Here is an 18,993-nt window from a genome sequence, read left to right as displayed (position 1 = left end):
TTATTTTTGTCATTTTGGGCCTCTTTGAGGCACTGCGAGCGATGTGGGTTGTAGTTTGGCACTCTTTGCTCTGGTCTCTACTGCTGTCGTAAAGCAAAATAGAAGAGTTTTCACTCTCTACTCATCTTTTCATTGTTTTAGACGGCTGTTGTGTACTGGGGGGGGGGTGAGTATGCACACAGGAGCTTTTATTTTGCATGTATTCTCTTTATACAGACTAGAGGAGGTTCTTTATATATTTTTAGGAGTAGCTAGGTTTGAGTACTTTAGTATAGATATATCTCATACTGCCTGTGACTGCACACAGGAGCTGCCAAAGGTGGTGATTTTGGGATCATGGGGTTTTGGGCCTGTGATTTCCTTCAGTCAGCTTTCCTATTTGATTGTGTTAGAGGTGCTTATTTGGCTTGCCATAGTGTAGAGGGCTCTCTACCACATCGCTTTTAAGTTATTAAGTGATACATACTATTGTTATATTTATACAGTTTGTTTTTATTAACTCTAACATGTCTGTCCCCCTGTAACAATGTCAGGCCCTTTGGAAGATAGATCTACTGATCAGACCTCATTCCAATATCTGTGCATTATTTGCAAAACTGTTCTAGTGTGTCAGGTTAGCTAGCTTTGTAATAATTGTGTACCTCATGTTATGCATTAAAATCAACCATAGCCTACTATCCCTTCAAATGTCCTGCTCCAGTATATGCCACTCAGGGAACAACTACTGACTTTACTACTAAAATTAAGTCTACATAAAGCAATAGCAGAGTATTTGGTGGCTATCCCTAAGCCAAGTAAGCGTAAGCACAAATCTGGGGAATTATCTATGGATGTGAACATATGTATTACCTTCAATCTCAAATTCCTGACCTGCATCAGAGTTTTTTCTCTTTCAGAGGAGGAATAGTCATCTGGAGATCAGGACACTGTACTTGACCCTGAATTTGACTCATCATTCAGGCTTAAAGTAGAACATATTCATACCATATTACATAAGTCAAAGTCTATTTGAAAAAAAAAACCTGTGAATCAATCCCTGAAGTTTTAGGTCCCAGATTTGGTTTCTGATTATATATATAAAAAAAACTGGTACAGTATGCCTTTTGCTATTTATTCCAGGTTTAAGAGGATGTATCAGACTCCTGAACAGAGCTTGGAACTATGGGAAACCCTCCCTAAATTGGATGGAGCTATCTGTACATTAGTAAAGAGCACTACTATCCCTATGGAAGATAGGACTTCTTTCAGGGATCCAATGAACCCCAAAATAGAATATTTCTTAGGGACTTCTGCTTAAACCAGCAGTGGCTGTTACTTGCGTGACTGCGGTGGGGGCCCTATGGTGCGATTCTTTATCCAAACTGGCTGCAGAACCATCTTCTGAGGAGGACCTTCAGAATTGTATTAAGGCCCACAAAATGGCTAATGCCATATGGCTAGATTACGTTTTGTGCGTTAAGGTAAAAAAGCAGCATTAATAGATCCTAACGCTGCTTTTTTATGCCCGCTGGTATTACGAGTCTTGCAGATATAGGTGTACCGCACACTTTTTTGGCCTTCCCACAAACCAACTTACGTAAATTTCTTTTTTCTATGGGACTTCCATAGCGCTGGTATTACGAGTTTGTCCTGGGAGGCCAAAAAGTGAGCAGTACACCCTCTTCCGCCTAGATTCCTAACGCATTTTAAAGTCAGTAGTTATGAGTTTTACGCTACAAAGCTGTAGCATAAAACTTATAACTAAAGTGCTAAAAAGTACACTAACACCCATAAACTACATATTAACCCCTAAACCGAGGCCCTACCGCATCGCAAACACTATAATAAAACTTTTAACCCCTAATCTGCCGCTCCGGACATCACCGCCACTATAATAAACATATTAACCCTAAAACTGCCGCAATCCCGCCTCGCAAAAATTAGTTAAATATTATTAACCCCTAATCTGCTGTCCCTAACATCGCCGCCACCTACCTACATTTATTAACCCCTAATCTGCCGCCCCCAATGTTGCTGCCACTATTCTAAAGGTATTAACCCCTAACACACCCTAACTTAAAAATAATTTAAATAAATATAAATAAAATTACTATCATTAACTAAATAATTCCTATTTAAAACTAAATATTTACCTATAAAATAAACCCTAAACTAGCTATAATATAACTAATAGTTACATTGGAGCTAGCTTAGGGTTTATTTTTACTTTACAGGCAAGTTTGTATTTATTTTAACTAGGTAGAATAGTTATTAAATAGTTATTAACTATTTACTAACTACCTAGCTAAAATAAATGCAAATTTACCTGTAAAATAAAACCTAACCTAAGTTACACTAACACCTAACACTACACTACAATTAAATAACTTACCTAAATTAAATACAATTAAATAAATTAAATACAATTAGCTAAATTACAGAAACAAACAAACACTAAATTACAGAAAATAAAAAACAAATTACAAGATATTTAAACTAATTACACCTAATCTAAGAGCCCTATCAAAATATAAAAGCCACTCCCCAAATAAAAAAAAAAAACCTTGCCTTAACATAAACTATCAATAGCCCTTAAAAGGGCCTTTTGCGGGGCATTGCCCCAAAGATATCAGCTCTTTTACCTGAAAAAGAAATACAAACAACCCCCCAACAGTAAAACCCACCACCCACACAACCAACCCCCCAAATAAAACCCTAACTAAAAAAACCTAAGCTCCCCATTGCCCTGAAAAGGGCATTTGGATGGGCATTGCCCTTAAACGGGCATTTAGCTCTATTGCTGCCCAAAGCCCTAACCTAAAAATAAAACCCACCCAATACACCCTTAAAAAGCTTAACACTAACCCCCGAAGATTCACTTACCGGGAGAAGTCTTCATCCAAGCGGAAAGATTTCCTCAATGAAGCCGGCAGAAGTGGTCCTCCAGACGGGTAGAAGTGGTCCTCCAATCGGAATCTAAGGGACGCCATCTTGGATGACGTCACTTAAAGGTACCTTCATTCTGAAGAAGCCGTCGATTGAAGATGATGCTCCACGCCGGATGTCTTGAAGATGGAGCCGCTCTGCATCGGAAGGATGAAGATAGAAGATGCCGTCTGGATGAAGACTTTTGCCCGTCTGGAGGACCACTTCTGCCGGCTTCATTAAGGACATCTTGCCGCTTGGATGAAGACTTCTCCCGGTAAGTTTATCTTCAGGGGTTAGTGTTAGGCTTTTTTAAGGGTGTATTGGGTGTTTGTTTTTTTTAGGTTAGGGCTTTAGGGAGCAATATAGCTAAATGCCCTTTTAAGGGCAATGCCCATCCAAATGCCCTTTTCAGGGCAATAGGGTGCTTAAGTTTTTTTATTTAGGGTTTTATTTGGGGGGTTGGTTGTGTGGGTGGTGGGTTTTACTGTTGGGGGGGGGGGTGTATTTTTTTACAGGTAAAAGAACTGATTTCTTTGGGGAAATGCCCTGCAAAAGGCCCTTTTAAGGGCTACTGATTGTTTAGTTTAGGCTAGGTTTTTTTTTATTTTGGGTGGGCTTTTTTTTTATTTTGATAGGGCTATTAGATTAGGTGTAATTAGTTTAAAGATCTTGTAATTTGTTTTTTATTTTCTGTAATTTAGTGTTTTTACTGGGTTTTTTTTTTGTAATTTAGCTAATTGTATTTGATTTATTTCATTGTATTTCATTTAGGTAATTTATTTAATTGTAGTGTAGTGTTTTGTGTTAGTGTAACTTAGGTTAAGTTTTATTTTACAGGTAATTTAGCTAGGTAGTTATTAAAAAGTTAATAACTATTTAGTAACTATTCTACCTAGTTAAAATAAATACAAACTTGCCTGTAAAATAAAAATAAACCCTAAGCTAGATACAATGGCCCCTACTTATCAAGCCATCAACTTTCTTGCATTCAACGGCACCAATACGCTCGCCTAAGTTCGCCTAACATCGCTGCCACGGACCTGAATACATTCTCCAAAATGATCAAAAAAGCTGTCAAAAAGCCGTGCACCAAGTACGGGGCGATGAGCAGCAGACTGTTGGTAACTAACAGTCATTGATCTCGCTGCTCTTCAGCTTTTTTTACAGCTTTCTTGGTACCCTGTCACTAAACACCCACACTATACTATACTGTTTTACCCCCTATACCGCCGCTCCGGAGCCCACCGCAACTCTAATAAATGTATAAACCCCTAAACTGCCGCTCCCGGAGCCAACCGCCACCTACATTATACATATTAACCCCTAATCTTCCGCCCCTATACCGCCGCCACCTGCATAAAGTTATTAACCCCTATCCTGCCGCTCCCGGAGCTCGCCGCAACTAAATAAAGTGTTTAACCCCTAAACCACCGCTCCCGGAGCCCGCCGCAAATAAAATAAAGTGTTTAACCCTTAAACCACCGCTCCCGGAACCCACCGCCACCTACATTATATTTATTAACCCCTAATCTGCCTCCCCCTACACTGCCGCCACTATATTAAATGTATTAACCCCTAAACCTAAGTCTAACACTAACCCTAACACCCCCTAACTTAAATATAATTTAACTAAATCTAAATAAAGTATTCCTATTTAAAACTAAATACTTACCTATAAAATAAACCCTAAGATAGCTACAATATAACTAATAGTTACATTGTAGCTAGTTTAGGGTTTATTTTTATTTTACAGGCAACTTTGTATTTATTTTAACTAGGTAGAATAGTTATTAAATAGTTATTAACTATTTAATAGCTACCTAGTTAAAACTAAATACAAATATACCTGTAAAATAAAACCTAACCTAAGTTACAATTACACCTAACACTACACTACAATTAAATAAATTTCCTAAACTAAATATAATTAAATACAATTAAAAACAATTATCTAAAGTACAAAAGAAACCCACTAAATTACAGTAAATAATAAAATAATTACAAGTTTTTTAAACTAATTACACCTAATCTAATCCCCCTAATAAAATAAAAAAGCCCCCCAAAATAATAAAAAGTCCTACCCTATAATAAATTATGAATAGCCCTTAAAAGGGCCTTTTGTGGGGCATTGCCCCAAAGTAATCAGCTCTTTTACCTGTAACAAAAAGTACAATATCCCCCCCAACATTAAAACCCACCACCCACACACCCAACCCTACTCTAAAACCCACCCAATCCCCCCTTAAAAAACCTAACACTAACCCCTTGAAGATCACCTTACCGGGAGAAGTCTTCACCCAGCCAGGCCGAAGTCCTCCACGAAGTCGGGTGAAGTGGTCCTCCAGACGGGCAGAAGTCTTCATCCAGGCGGCATCTTCTATCTTCATCCATCAGGCGCGGAGCTGCTCCATCATCAAGACATCCGACGCGGAGCATCCTCTTCATCCGGAGTCTTCTTGAACAATGATGGGCCCTTTAACTGATGTCATCCAAGATGGCGTCCCTTGAATTCCGATTGGCTGATAGAATTCTATCAGCCAATCGGAATTAAGTTAGGAAAAATGGCTGATGCAATCAGCCAATGGGATTGAAGTTCAATCCTATTGGCTGATCCAATCAGCCAATAGGGTTGAGCTTGCATTCTATTGCCTGATTGGAACAGCCAATATAATGCAAGCTAAATCCTATTGGCTGATTGCATCAGCCAATAGGATTTTTCCTACCTTAATTCCGATTGGCTGGATGAAGACTTCTGTCCATCTGGAGGACCTCTTCTGGCCGGCTTCGATGAAGACTTCTGCCCGTCTGGAGGACCACTTCGCCTGGCTTCGTGGAGGACTTTGGCCCGGCTGGGTGAAGACGTCTCACAGTAGGGTGATCTTCAAGGGGTTAGTATTAGGTTTTTTTAAGGGGGGATTGGGTGGGTTTTAGAGTAGGGTTGGGTGTGTGGGTGGTGGGTCTTAATGTTGGGGGGTATTGTACTTTTTTTTACAGGTAATAGAGCTGATTACTTTGGGGCAATGCCCCGCAAAAGGCCCTTTTAAGGGCTATTCGTAATTTAGTATAGGGCAGGGCTTTTTATTATTTTGAGGGGCTTTATATTTTATTAGAGGGATTAGATTAGGTGTAATTAGTTTAGAAAAATTGTAATTATTTTCTGTAATTTAGTGTATGTTTGTTTTTGTACTTTAGATAATTGTTTTTAATTGTATTTAATTGTATTTAGTTTAGGGAATTTATTTAATTGTAGCATAGTGTTAGGTGTTAGTGGAACTTAGGTTAGGTTTTATTTTACAGGTAAATTTGTCTTTATTTTAACTAGGAAGGTATTAAATAGTTAATAACTATTTAATAGCTATTGTACCTAGTTAAAATAAATACAAACTTCGCTGTAAAATAAAATTAAACCCAAAGCTAGCTACAATGTAACTATTAGTTATATTGTAGCTATCTTAGGGTTTATTTTATAGGTAAGTATTTAGTTTTAAATAGGAATAATTTATTTAATGATAGTAATTTTATTTAGATATATTTAAATTATATTTACGTTAGTGGGTGTCAGGGTTAGGGTTAGACTTAGGTTTAGGGGTTAATAAATTTAATATAGTGTCAGTGACATTGGGGGCGGCAGATTAGGGGTTAATAAATGTAGGTAGGTGGCGGCAGTGTAGGGGGGCAGATTAGGGGTTAATAAATATAATGTAGGTGGCGGCGGTGTAGGGGGTGGCAGATTAGGGGTTAAACACTTTATTAGAGTTGCGGTGGGCTCCGGGAGCAGCGGTTTAAGGGTTAATACATTTATTAGAGTTGCAGCGGTATAGGGGGGGCAGATTAGGGGTTAATAAGTATAATGTAGGTGACAGCGGGCTCTGGGAGTGGCGGTTTAGGGGTTAAACACTTTATTTAGTTGTGGAGGTGTAGGGGAGGGGCAGATTAGGGGTGTTTAGACTCGGGGTACATGTTATTGTGTTAGGTGTAGACATTTACCATAGGAATCAATGGGATATCGGGCAGCAGCGAACATGAGCTTTCGCTGCTTTCCGACTCCCATTGATTCCTATGGCATTCGCCGCCTCCAGGGCGGAGGATTGAAAACCAGGTACGCTGGGCCGGAATAGTGGCGAGCGTACCTGGTAGGAATTTGATAACTTCCAAAAGTAGTCAGATTGTGCCAAACTTGCGTTCAGAACATCTTTAGTGACGTAAGCATCGATCTGTGTCAGATTGAGTCCGGCGGATCGTATGTTACATCACTAAATTCTACTTTTGCTGGATTGTAGGGTTTGATAACTAAGGCGAATCAGGCTCGCCACGCTGTGGAATTTCAGCGTATTTGCGGTTGACAGCTTGATAAATAGAGGCCAATGTAACTATTAGTTATATTGTAGCTATCTTATGGTTTATGTTATAGGTAAGTCTTTAGTTTTAAATAGGAATAATTTAGTTAATGATAGATATTTTATTTAGATTTATTTAAATTAAATTTAAGTTCGGGGGTGTTAGGGTTAGGTTTAGGGGTTAATAAATTTAGAATAGTGGCGGCAACGTTGGGGGCGGCAGATTAGGGGTTAATAAATGTAGGTAGGTTGCGGCGACATTGGGGGAGGGAGATTAGGGGTTAAAAAATATAATGTAGTTGTCGGCGATGTTGGTGGCAGCAGATTAGGGGTTAATAAGTATAATGTAGGTGGCGGCTATGTCAGGAGCAGCAGATTAGGGGTTAATAATAAGTATAATGTAGGTGTCGGTGATGTTGGGGGTGGCAGATTAGGGGTTAATAAGTGTAAGATTAGGGGTGTTTAGACTCAGGGTTCATGTTAGGGTGTTAGGTGTAAACATAACTTTAGTTTCCCCATAGGAATCAATGGGGCTGCGTTACTGAGTTTTACGCTGCTTTTTTGCAGGTGTTAGACTTTTTCTCACCCGGCTCTCCCCATTGATGTCTATGGGGAAATCGTGCACAAGCACGTATAACCAGCTCACCGCTCACTTAAGCAGCGCTGGTTTTGGAGTGCAGTGTGGAGCGTAATTTTGCTATACGCTCACATCTTGCCTGTTAACGCCGGGTTGATAAAAACCTGTAATACCAGCGCTGCAGGAAAGTGAGCGGTGACAATAAACTGCAAGTTAGCAACGCACCCCTGTTACCGCACAATTCGTAATCTAGGCATTTATTTGTAATGCAGTTATGGGCATCATCAAGACTGATGTCAAAAATATGTCCATGATTGTTCTTGCGAGAAGGACGTTATGGCTAAAATTGTGGTTTGCAGAGACAGTGTAAAAAAAATAGGTTAAAGTCTCTTTCCTTTCAAGGAAAGATTCTCTTTGGTCCCAACCTGGATTCAATCATTAAGACTGTTACTGGAGGAAAAAAAGCTTTTCTTCCTCAAGATAAGAAATCTAAAGGAAAGAACAAATTAGGTAACTGTTTTTGTTCCTTTAAATACTCAGGAGATCATCAGTCTTCTTCCTCTCAAAAGCCTGAATCCTTCAAGCCAGTCTGGAAGCCTGGTTATTCCTGGGCTTAAAACAAACACTCCAAGACGTTCAACTCGAACCGCAAGTCTGCATGAAGATTCGGCCCCCAAATCAGAATTTATTCTGGTAAGGGAACATTTAATCTTTTTTTAGAAGGCCTGGTTTCATTCAGTCAAAGATCTTTGGGTTAAAAACATCATATCCCAGGTTTACTGGATATGTTTTCTATATATGCCTCCTCAATTCCATCTGTCTCATGTGCCCAAAAATCACGTGAAGGTGGCTTTCTTCATTCAATGTGTTCAGTATATAGAAGATATAGGAGTAATTATCCCAAAGCCTTTCTCCCAATAGGGTAAAGGGTTTTACTCCAACCTTTTTATTATCCCAAAGAAGGAAGGGAGTTTATGACCCATTTTAGACTTTAAAATTCTGAACAAGTTCATGAGGGTCCTTACTTTCAAGATGGAAACAATCCACATAATTTTACCCTTAATTCAACAGGGTGAATTCAAGTCTACAATAGACCTTGAGGATGCTTATCTACAAATTCCAATTTACAGGGATCATCATTAGTTTCTATGCTTTGCTTTCCTCAACAAACACTACCAGTTTGTTGCCTTTTATTTTGGTCTAGCCAAAGCCCCACACATCTTCACAAAGATGGTGTGAGTATTGTTGACTGTAATCAGAGCCCATGGTATCTCTATTGTCCCTTATCTCAATGAGATCCTAGTTCAGACGCCCTCTCTGTCACTAGCGATTGCTCATACACAAAAGCTTTTGTCTCTTCTCTGGATCATGGTTAGAAAAGCAATGCTCCAAAGAGCTCCTTATCACCAGATACAAGGGTGTCTTTCATGGAGTCATCATTGACTTAGTTTTCATGCAACTTTTCCTAACAGAAACTTGTAGATTAAAACTTTAGAGGGCATGCATTTCCTTCAATGCTCTCCTTATCCATCTGTGGCTCAATGCATGCAGCTGTCTGGTAATATCAAAAGACACAAGGAGTTTGGTCTCCTCTGGAGGGGAAGTTACCTAATAAATATACTGGAAATCTGAGCGATTCTTCAAGATCTTCAGTCCTGGCCCATTCTCAAGAAGAAAAATACTGTTTTCAATCAGACAATGTCACGGCAGTAATGTACATAAATCACCAAGGAAGAACTTGCAATATATGTATCCCAGATCCTGTCCTGGGCAAAGAAGAACCAATGGTTTTTGTCCGCAGTTCACATTCCAATAGTAAAAACCTGGGAAACAGATTACCTCAGCCATCAGTCTATCCATGCAGGAGAGTGGTCACTCCACCAAGAGATCTTCAATCAGTTAGTTGCCAAATAGGGCCTACCAGACATAGATCTCATGGCCTCACATTTAAATTGCCAGCTTCAAATTTATTGTGCAAGATCAAGAGATCCAAAGGTTCAAATGATACACGCCTTAGCATGTCTATGTAGCCTATTTGTTTCCTCCATTTCTCCTTCTTACAAGAGTCATTGCTAAAATCAAACAGGAGTCTGCATCAGTTATCCTGATAGCTCTAGCTTGGCAAAGCAGAACATGGTATGTGAATCTGATTCAGATGTCCTCTTCCTCTCCATAGCTTCTTCCTCAGTGACAAGATCTTTTGTCTCAACAGCCTCTTTTCCTCCAAGATCTTAAACCTCTAAGTTTAATGGCATGGCGTTTAAACTCCTAATCTTGAAGCACTGAGGTTTTTCTTACTCAATTATTGATACTCTGCTGCAAGCAAGAAAGACTGTCATCTAAAAAATGTATTAAAAAATTTAGAAGGTATATTTTGATTAGTGTTCTTCCAGAGTTGTCTGCTAGTGTCTTGAAAGGTCAAATTCCTGCTTTATCAGTTATTTTTCATAAAAAGTTAGCCAAGCTTCCAGATGTTCAAACCTTTGTCCAAACATTAGTGATAATTAAGCCAGTTGTGAGGCCTATCTCTCCACCATGGAATTTGAATTTAGTTCTTTCAATTTTACAAGGACCTTCTTTTGAACCTATGCACAGCAGCGATATAAATCTGGTATCATGGAAAGTTATTTTTCTGCTAGCCATCTCCTTTGCTAGAAGAGTTTCTGAGCTGTCTGCCCTATCTTGTGAATCTCCTTTTCTGTTTTTTTTTATAAACATAAGGCCTTGCTTCGGACAAAAGTATGATTTTCTTCCAAAGGTTGTTTCCTCAGAAAATGTCAACCAGGAGATTATTGTTCCTTTGTTGTGCCCAGATCCCTCTAATTCTAAGGAATTAATTTGTTAGAGCATCAACGTTTTATCTTCAAGCTACTAAAGAGTTAAGACAAAGTTATAGTTTATTTGTTCACTTGTCTGGTTCTTGTAAAGGGCAGAGAGCTGCTGCTGTAGCATTAGTTTCTTGGATAAACAGGTAATTCACAAAGCTTACTTGGTGACAGAAAAGTCTCCCCCTAAGCGTATCACGTCTTATTCTATACATATTCTACAAGATCAGTTGCTACTTCCTGGCCTATACAAAATGAGGCATCCTAGGAGCAGATTTGCAAAGCTGCAACATGATCATCTCTCCATACATTCTCCAAATTTTACCATTTTGATGTTTTTGCTTACTCTGAAGCAGCTTTTAGCAAGAAAATCCTTAAGGTCACAGTGTCCGGCAAATAGAATCTGCCTTATTTTATCCCTTTCTTTCCTTAACATGGACTATCAGCTTGTGTATTAAATCCCACATGTTATGGATCCCTATGAACTATTATCATCATACGAAAGAAAACAAAATTTATGTTTACCTGGTAAATTTATTTTTTTGGGAATGATAATAGTCCAAAGGACCCGTCCCTTTAATGTTTTTGGTCGACAGTTCTAATTTGCACTTCTGTAAACCCTGCATTTGTCTTTCCTCCCTGTCTATTTCCTTTTCACTGCACCAGTAAATGTTAAACTGAAGAGAGATAGGAGGATGGAGGGGTTAAAGCTCTTGCAGGGATTAAAGCTCTTTGCAGGGATTAAAGCTCTTGGAGGGATTAAAGCTTCTTTTTTTCTCTAAAAACAAATTATTACACCCCTTACTTAGTACACATTAAAAAAGAATGATTTTGAATAGGTTCTCCATTGTGAGATTGTCACATCATTATAGAACAGGAACTTCTGATCATGGAAGAGTATTTAAATACATGTAAGGGTGGCCCACCACCTTTGATAAATATACATGTCACGGGGTTCCTATTTTAATTCAGATGACATAACCTGTATAGTTTGAGTGACAAGGACACCAATTGCAGCAGCACAACATTAAAGTAATGTTTGGAAGCTGATTTAGGTGGCTAGTTTATGTTAAAAACAGAAAACATTTACATTAGTGTGTGGGCATGATGAAATATTTGAATACATAGGTTGCAGTGTACATTACAAAAATGAGGCATATATATTTAAAAGCATAGGATATTGTATTATAGTTGATTTTCATTTAGCTCCAAGTATAATTGAGGTATATTGCCATAGAGAACAACAACAATATTTTAACTTTCATGTATACAGTTACTGCTATTATAGTGCTTTACAGCCTTTCTGCAATCTGATATTGGATCAAAAATACAATAAATCATACTTATTAATTTATTGTTTGAAGCCAACCACATACAGTGTTGCTGCATAATTTGTATTATTCCTATGGAGAATATTATATTATTTACATAAGGCATAAATATCTGTGCTTTATCAATACTCAATGGGATAACATAAATTTGCATATCATTACATGAATATGTCTATCCTCATTTTAGAAATGTTCCCATATTTTATTTTAATTGTAAATAAAAGTTATGTTTAAATCAGCCTGAATCATAGAGAGTCTTGGCACAGAGATTTAATTGATTCTCTCATTTGGAGTTTTCTCCATTTTTGTAAAATTCACCCATAACTTTCCTTATTTGGCGGTGCTTATTCGGTTACTAGCATAAAATTATTGTCACTGTTATTTCCCATTGTTTAAGGGTTTGATATCTTATCCTCCCTGTTAAATTAGTGAGTGACATATATCTAGTATTAGACTAATGCTTGCAATTCTCAGAACTGGAAAACTCACATAAATAAAGAGACATGAAACCCAAATTATATTTTTATTGTGATTCCGACAGAGCATACAATTTTTAATTTACTTCTATTATTACATTTGCTTCTTCTCTCGTTATTCTTTGTTGAAGAGATATCTAGATAGGTGGAATGCACATGTCTGGAGCACTATATGATAGAATTCCTGAACTTACCTTCATGCTTTTGAACAATGGATAACAAGAAAATGAAGACAATTTGATAATAGTGAATTGGAAAGCTGTTTAAAATTATATGATCTATCTAAATCATGAAAGAAAATGTTTGACTTGTATGTCCCTTTGAATTACAGGGAAAATGGGGGCAAACTATATAATGAAATACAGTGGGGCAAAAAAGTATTTAGTCAGCCACCAATTGTGCAAGTTCTCCCACTTAAGAAGATGAGAGAGGCATGTAATTTTTATCATAGGTATACCTCAACTATGAGAGACAAAATGTGCAAAAAAAATCCAGACAATCACATTGTCTGATTTGGAAAGAATTTATTTGCAAATTATGGTGGAAAATAAGTTGGCAATGAAAGAGGTCAAACACAAGGTTGTCAAAGAGGTCTTCACAAGGTTGTCACACACTGTTGCTGGTATGTTGGCCCATTCCTGCATGCAGATCTCCTCTAGAGCAGTGATGTGTTGGGGCTGTCGCTGGGCAACACAGACTTTCAACTCCCTCCAAAGATTTTCTATGGGGTTGAGATCTGGAGACTAGCTAGGCCACTCCAGGACCTTGAAATACTTCTTACGAAGCCACTCCTTCGTTGCCTGGGTGGTGTGTTTGGGATCAGTGTCATGCTGAAAGACCCAGCCACGTTTCATCTTCAATGCCCTTGCTGATGGAAGGAGGTTTGCACTCAAAATCTCACGAAACATGGCCCCATTCATTCTTTTATGTACACGGATCAGTAGTCCTGTTCCCTTTGCAGAGAAACAGCCCCAAAGCATGATGTTGCCACCCCCATGCTTCACAGTAGGCATGGTGTTCTTTGTTTACAGCTCAGCATTCTCTCTCCTCCAAACACAACGAGTTGTGTTTCTACCAAACAGTTTTACTTTGGTTTCATCTGACCATATGACATTCTCCCAATCCACTTCTGGATCATCCAAATGCTCTCTAGCATACTTCAAACGGGCCCGGACATCTACTGGCTTAAGCAGGGGGACACGTCTGGCACTGCAGGATCTGAGTCCCTGGTGGCGTAGTGTGTTACTGATGGGAGCCTTTGTTGCGTTGGTCCCAGCTCTCTGCAGGTTATTCACTAGGTCCCCCGTGTGGTTCTGGGATGTTTGCTCACCATTCTTGTGATCATTTTGACCCCACGGGGTGAGATCTTGCGTGGAGCCCCAGATTGAGGGAGATTATTAGTGGTCTTGTATGTCTTCAATTTTCTAATTATTGCTCCCACAGTTGATTTCTTCACACCAAGCTGCTTGTCTGTTGCAGATTCAGTCTTCCAAGCCTGGTGCAGGTCTACAGTTTTGTTTCTGGTGTCCGTCAACAGCTCTTTGGTCTTCACCATAGTGGAGTTGGAGTGTGACTGTTTGAGGTTGTGGACAGGTGTCTTTTATACTGATAACAAGTTCAAACATGTGCCATTAATACAGGTAATGAGTAGAGGACAGAGGAGCCTCTTAAAGAAGAAGATACAGGTCTGTGAGAGCCAGAATTCTTGCTTTTTTGTAGGTGACTAAATACTTATTTTCCACCATAATATGCAAATAAATTATTTCAAAATCAGGCAATGTGATTGTCTGGATTTGTTTCCACATTTTGTCTCTCATAGTTGAGGTATACCTATGATGAAAATTACAGGCCTCTCTCATCTTCTTAAGTGGAAGAACTTCCACAATTGGTGGCTGACTAAATACTTTTTTGCCCCACTGTATATACTGCAAACTGAGAAATTATAACAGTGATGGCTGCCCCCCTGTTAACCTCACTTTCCCCTATAAGATGCTCTATCCCAGAGAGCCTCATTATTCTCTATGGGAAGCAGCATTCATCTCTCCTGGACTTCAAGATTCCAACCTTTTTCTTAAAGAAATAAGTAAGTTCTACACCTGTGAAGTCTGTACTATAATTTCTCTCCAGGCTAGCCACTAAAGAGAGAAATAATCAGCTTATTTTACTCACTCTTCCTCTTTCAACTCTTATAAAAAAAAAATCATGATTCTTTTTTATAATTAGATATCACGTTCTTGTCTTTTTTTATATTTACGAAATTTAAAATGTGCCAAGATTGTCATTATGTTATGTTATATGCCTCACTATTTTAGATGAATACTGTGAGCAAGATCATGGTTCTCCGATAAACTTACTAGATGTTTCATTAAATGCTACTGGATAAAAAGCTTTCCAAATATAAAATCTGCAAAATATGCCAGTAGCTAGAATAGAGCTGCTAAAATCTAATGCCAGCAATTTCTCATGTTTGCTCTATTTTAATAATCTGATGAAATTCATGCAGCTACTTTTAGTAAAGGTTATTATATCTGGGTATATCGGCTATTAGGGAGTTTCTGACACTAACAATAGTACAAGCTTAACTGTGACCTCTCCGTATATAAATAAAATTAAACCTCCACTGTCTTAGTCACCTAAACCACAATTAACACTTATTTAAACTGCCCCACCCCCAAAATCCAAATTAAACTAACTATGACCTTATCACAATACAATGTACCTCCATTGTAATCCTGTCCCAGAACAAATAACTGTCCTTTAAGTAAGGAAAATGTATAGACGGGGGACTCATGTAGTGCAGTACTTACAAGTTGGTTGTTTGCACCACAAGGAGATGAATAGAGGTGATCTGTTCAATGATAAGAAAGTATCTTCAAAGAAAACAAGTCAAACATAAGATTATTTATAAGTTGGGCTTACAGAATAGCAGTAGATAAAGCAAATTGTTTGTTTGTTTTTTGAGACAGTGTAATGATTCCTTATCCCTTTAATTAGGTTGCTATAAATAAATGTTTTGTATCACGTATATTAGATTGTTTGCTGAACAACAAGCATCAGAAACATAAATGAAGATTATATAGTCTGCCCTTTCTTAGCTGTTTTAATGATTTGCATATAACAACTTATTAGAATGGAGGGCAAGAAATAAAGCCTTGTAGCTTTAAGAGGGTTTGAAATGCTGCACAGAAAATAAGATGATGTGGTTTTGATTTAAATCACAGGCAATTTAAAAAGTATTCCACTTTGTACAAAAACTTAATATCTACACCAAGCAGTGCAACTAAATGGCAGACAAGAATTAAAAAAATAGCATGCTATAAACAATTAATTGAGCAATATGGGGCACTGTTGACCTAATATTACAAAAATGTTTAAAATATTGCTAAAATATTAAACTAATACTAAATGATATTCAAATAAAATTACAATACAATATACACCAGAGTCCCGTAAAAAGTAAACAATACTGTCACTGGATTCGCAACATGTGTGTAAATAAAATATTGTCACTGTGATGGGTGAATCCCAGATGTCCCAGTAAATCACTTTCAGGATAAAAAAAAACATCGGAACAGAGTTGGTGGGGGAATCAGAATCAAAATCAAAGAGTAGTAAAAAGACTCAGGGAGAAACAAACAAAGAAGATGGAATTAGAAATACTTAAAGATGAGGAAGTTAGTTTAGCTAAGGGTTTGAAATTTGCCCCTAAAAAGGCACCTAATAAATTTGATACATACAGTATATTGATCTACAAAAATGATTAGATAGCTTACCCTGAAAAAGTATGTTAAGGAGTACAATAGCAATTTACAGAAGTCGAATACAATTAATTTGAATTTAGAAGATATTAAAGCAATTAATATTCTTAAACAGTTGGAAAAGGATAACAATGGAGATGATTATAGTTCTTTAGAAATTAAAGAAAATGATTTGTTGAATTTGAGTGTATATGATACAGATAATTAAATTATACATAGAGGATTAAAACCCTAGTCCACGTTTTATCCGCTCCACGTACAGGGGAATATATATATATATATATATATATATATATATATATATATATAAATGCAATAAATTAGTTACTCAGGATCTCAATTCCTTTTTTGATAAACAGCAGAAAAAAATGTTAATAAGTATAATGACAATTTAAGTTTTCTGGAAAGGAAGGAGTTACATGAATTAACCCAAGATACAACAATTGTCATACGCCAGGCAGATAAGGGGGTTGTAGTGCAAAATAGATGTGATTATCTAAAGGAGGCTTTTGTATTACTAGGATACCTAAGAGTATATTCTATTCTGAAACAAAATCCTACAGAGAAATTAAAAAAAGGATTGCATGTATTATTAACAGAAGCTAAAGAAAATAACATCATAGATAACGAGGAGTTTAATTTCATATATAGATCAAATCCTAATATTCCCATCTTTTACCACATCCCCAAAATCCATAAAGATCATAATAACCCCCCAGGTGACCAATCGTTTCAGGGATTGGTTCGGTTAGTAGTAATTTATCTATATACGTAGACTGGTATCTTCAGCCCATGGCCAAAAGTGTAAAATCATAACTTAAAGATACCACCCACACAATCAAATTATTTGAAGGATTAGAATGGCGGAAATACTTTTTTATGGATATCATGTGATGTCTCTTCATTATATACTAATATACCCCATGAACAAGGCAATATTTCTTATATACATGTTGATTTTCTGGCTAAAAGTATATTATATATACTAACCCATAATTATTTTGCATTGGAGGGGAAGTTTTACAAACAAATCCAAGGTACGGACATGGGCACTAACATGGCCCCCTCTTATGCAAATATTTATATGGATTATTTTGAAAATGCAATGATCTGGAGTGAACATCAATTTAAATCTAATATCTATCGATATTATAGATATATTGATGATATTTTTATGATCTGGAAAGGTACTCAAAATGAAGCAGAAGCTTTTATAAAATATATGAATAATAATGTACATAATCTCCAATTTACTAGTACAATCTCAGTTAGTGAAATAGAATGTTTAGATCTAATTCTATATGTAGATGAATCTAATAAGGTAGCTACCAAAAATTTTAGGAAATCTACTGATAAAAATGGTTTCCTCCATGCTGCCAGTGGTCATTTGCCAGCATGGATATGAGGTAGCTGATATACTTGGTATGTGGATCATAACTGCAGACAAAATTAGTGAGTAATAGTATAGGACTTGTGTAGGGTATTTACAGTTCACAGTTCTGTAGTTGATGCCTTGATTTGTTTGTTACAGGAGAGAGATTGATCAAAGTCCTGTATATTGGATGTGCTGTGGGACTGCGGGTTTAAGTCAGAGTTAAGGGTGTGGAATCCCTTTTTGGGGTAGTAGAGAACCTGGTAGTCCATTTTATAAAATAGACAAATAGTTGCTTCTTGGCACTGTGCGGACAAAACAATATACAGTCTGAGTATGCGTGTTGTTTACAAGCTGTTCCTGCAGCAGAGGCAAAATTACAGGGTAATGAGAACCCTCAGTGAGTTCCCCTGTGATGAAGTGCTAAGGGTGTGAGTGGAACAACCAATCAAATGCGGAGAACAACTGACAGACTGAGATAGGAGGATGATCAACCGGAGTTTAACAGATTTAGCAGCGGTTGTGCTGCGGTATATATCAACAGTAAGAGGTGATTCTTGGGTTCAGGAGTACGTTATTAAGACAATATATGCAATACCATTGGTTGGAATCTCCGCTTAGATAACCGATACAGCGGTAAGCTCAGAGTGACAAACAGCTGCTGTCGTGCGGGAATAGCTTGCTTGTTAGTAGATTTGCAAAAGTCCCAGGAGTGCTGTAGATAAGAAATTCCGTGAGAAGCAGAGTTTTATGCCGTAGAGCAGAATCAAGCAGTTTCGGTATCTGTAATCCTCCAGGAATGTTCTGAATCAAACGATAAGGTCAGTTCAGCAAAGAAAGAGCCAGGACAGTTTAGGATAGAGCTTGTTCAGATGAACGTTAACGCTACACTGCTAAACAATTAATTGGCAGGTATGAAAGCGAGGTGCAAGGTTTTGTAGGGAAGAGTTAAATGTGTATACACCAGAGCAAAAGTTCCTGACATGGCCCCCCATCAAAGGTGCTGCACCGCAGCAGGAGGTCCGGGCCTATCAGGATGTGTTTGGTGGAACCGAGCAACAAAGTGAGAAGCATGAAGGTTCGTTGAAGGCTCCAAAGAATCCTCATCTGAGGTATAACCATTCCACTGAATCAGATATTGCAGCAATCCACGGAATAGCCAAGAATTCAGTTTGGAACCGATCTCATAGACCTTCTCGTCAACTTGTACAGGTGTTTGTGGGAGAACCGATGTTTGTAGCCTTATTGGGGTGTAGGGTTTCAACAAAGAAATGTGGAACGTCGGATGGATGCAAATGTCTGGAGGCAATGCCAAAGTAACAGCATTTTTATTCACCACCTTTGTAATCTCAAAAGGACCGATGAAGAGATGGGAGAAATTCCTGCTCTGTGTTTTCAACTTCAAATTTC

The sequence above is a fragment of the Bombina bombina genome, chromosome 5 (assembly GCF_027579735.1).
Source record: "Bombina bombina isolate aBomBom1 chromosome 5, aBomBom1.pri, whole genome shotgun sequence".
NCBI classification, from domain to species: domain Eukaryota; kingdom Metazoa; phylum Chordata; class Amphibia; order Anura; family Bombinatoridae; genus Bombina; species Bombina bombina.
This window is presented reverse-complemented; position numbering follows the sequence as displayed.